This window comes from Papio anubis, chromosome 10 (assembly GCF_008728515.1).
Source record: "Papio anubis isolate 15944 chromosome 10, Panubis1.0, whole genome shotgun sequence".
Taxonomy (NCBI): Eukaryota; Metazoa; Chordata; class Mammalia; order Primates; family Cercopithecidae; genus Papio; species Papio anubis.
The window spans coordinates 395,527-398,474 of record NC_044985.1 but is presented as its reverse complement, the minus strand read 5'-3'; positions in this window follow the sequence as shown (position 1 = coordinate 398,474).

Here is a 2,948-nt window from a genome sequence, read left to right as displayed (position 1 = left end):
AATGATGGTTTCCAGCTTCATTCATGTCCCTGCAAAGCACATTGACTCATCTTTTTCATGGCTGCATAGTATTCCATGGTGTATATGTGCCACATTTTCTTAATCCAGTCTATCATTGAAGGACATTTGGATTGGTTCCAAGTCTTTGCTATTGTGAATAGTGCCACAATAAACATACGTGTGCATGTGTTTTTATAGCAGCATGATTTATAATCCTTTGGGTATGTATCCAGTGACAGGATCATTGGGTCAAAAGGTATTTCTAGTTCTAAATCCTTGAGGAATCGCCACAGTGTCTTCCATAATGGTTTAACCAATTTACACTCCCACCAACAGTGTAAAAGCGTTCCTGTTTCTCCACATCCTCTCCCGCATCTGTAGTTTCCTGACTTTTTAATGATCGCCATTCTAACTGGTGTGAGATGATATTTCATTGTGGTTTTTATTTGCCTTTCTCTAATGACCAGTGATGATCAGCATTTTTCCATGTGTCTGTTGGCTGCATAAATGTCTTCTTTTGAGAAGTGTCTGTTCATATCTTTTGCCTGCTTTTTGTTGGGGTTCTTTTTTTCTTGTAAATGTGTTTAAGTTCTTTGTAGAATCTGGATATTAGCCCTTCATCAGATGGACAGATTGCAAAGATTTTCTCCCATTCTGTAGGCTGCCTGTTCACTCTGATGGTAGTTTCTTCTGCTGTGCAGAAGCTCTTTAGTTTAATTAATCCCATTTGTCTATTCTGGCTTTTGTGGCCATTGCTTTTGCTGTTTTAGTCTTGAAGTCCTTGCCCAGGCGTATGTCCTGAATGGCATTGCCTAGGTTTTGTTCTAGGGTTTTTATGGTTTTAGGTCTAACAATTAAGTCTTTAATCCATCTTGAATTAATTTTTGTATAAGATGTAAAGAAGGGATTCAGTTTCAGCTTTCTACATATGGCTAGCCAGTTTTCCCAGCACCATTTATTAAATAAGGCATCCTTTCCCCATTTCTTGTTTTTGTCAGGTTCGTCAAAGATCAGATGGTCGTACATGTGTGTTGTTATTTTTGAGGCCTCTATTCTGTTCCATTGGTCTATATATCTGTTTTGGTACCAGTACCATGCTGTTTTGCTTACTGTAGCCCTGTAGTATAGTTTGAAGTCAGGTAGCATGATGCCTCTATCTTTGTTCTTTTGGCTTGGGATTGTCTTGGCAATGCGGGCTCTTTTTTGGTTCCATATGAAACTTTAAAGTAGTTTTTTTTCCAATTCTGTGAAGAAAGTCATTGGTAGCTTGATGGGGATGGCATTGAATCTATAAATTACCTTGGGCAGTATGGCCATTTTCACAATATTGATTCTTCCTATCCATAAGCATGGAATGTTCTTCCATTTGTTTGTGTCCTCTTTTATTTCGTTGAGCAGTGGTTTGTAGATCTCCTTGAAGAGGTCCTTCACATCCCTTGTAAGTTGGATTCCTAGGTATTCTATTCTCTTTGTAGCAATTGTGAGTGGGAGTTCACTCATGATTTGGCACTCTGTTTGTTATTGGTGTATAGGAATGCTTGTGATTTTTGCACATTGATTTTGTATCCTGAGACTTTGCTGAAGTTGCTTATCAGCTTAAGAAAATTTTGGGCTGAGACAATGTGATTTTCTAAATATACAATCATGTCATCTGCAAACAGGGACAATTTGACTTCTTCTTTTCCTAATTGAATATCCTTTATTTCTTTCTCTTTCCTGATTTCCCTGGCCAGAATTTCCAACACTATGTTGAATAGGAGTGGTGAGAGAGGGCATCCCTGTCTTGTGCCGGTTTTCAGAGAGAATGCTTCCACTTTTTGCCCATTCAGTATGATATTGGCTGTGGGTTTGTCATAAATAGCTCTTACTATTTTGAGATATGTTCCATCAATACCTAGTTTATTGAGGGTTTTTAGCATGAAGGGCTGTTGAATTTTTTCAAAGGCCTTTTCTGCATCTATAACATTCTTTTTTTTTTTTTAGACAGAGTCTCGCTCTGTCACCCAGGCTGGAGTGCAATGGCACTAGCTCAGCTCACTGCAACCTCTGCTTCCTGGATTCAAGTAATTCTCGTGCCTCAGCCTCCTGAGTAGCTGGGATTACAGGCGCCCACCACCATACTCAGCTAATTATTGTATTTTTAGTAGAAACAGGGTTTCGCCATGTTGGCCAGGCTGGTCTTGAACTCCTGACCTCAGATGATCCGCCCGCCTTGGCCTCCCAAAGTGCTTGGATTGCAGGCATGAGCCACCATGCCCAGCCTGCTTCAACATTCATTGAGGCACAGTGGGATGAAGTGATGCTGAGTAGATTGCCTAGATGTGGAAATACTGGGCAGCTGCAGGCTCAGCTTTAGCAAATAAAGCTGAACTGTTTTCTAAGAGATTATACCACTTACACCTGCACCAGCAGTACAGAAGTGTCTCTGTTCCACATCTTCACCAGCAGTGTAGCTTTTCAAGGTAATGTAGAGGTAGACATCACACCAAAATTTAATTTGAATCTAATAACTTATGAGGTTGAGCATCATTTCAAATGTTTATTGGCCATTTGGACGTCTCTTTTGTGAAGTATCTAGTCAATTTTTGGTTTTTGGTTCGTTTTTCCCCTCATTTTGTTACTGGGTTATCGTTCTTTTCTTATTGATTTGTAGGAGTTCTTTATATAGTCTAGATCCTAGTTCTTTGTTATATTATGTATATTAAAATACATTCTCGCATTTTCGGGTCTGACTTTTCACTCTCTTAAAGATATCTTTTGATTTCTTTAAAAGATCTCAATTTTAATGTAGTCCATTTGATCAGTCTTTTCCTTTATGTCTACCATCTTTGTTTCTCGTTTAGAGAAACCTCTTCTTATTCAAGTTCATGTAGACAATTGTGCTATTCTTCTACAACTTTTGTTTAGATCTGCGATCCTACTGAGACGTATGTAGATCTGCAATCTAT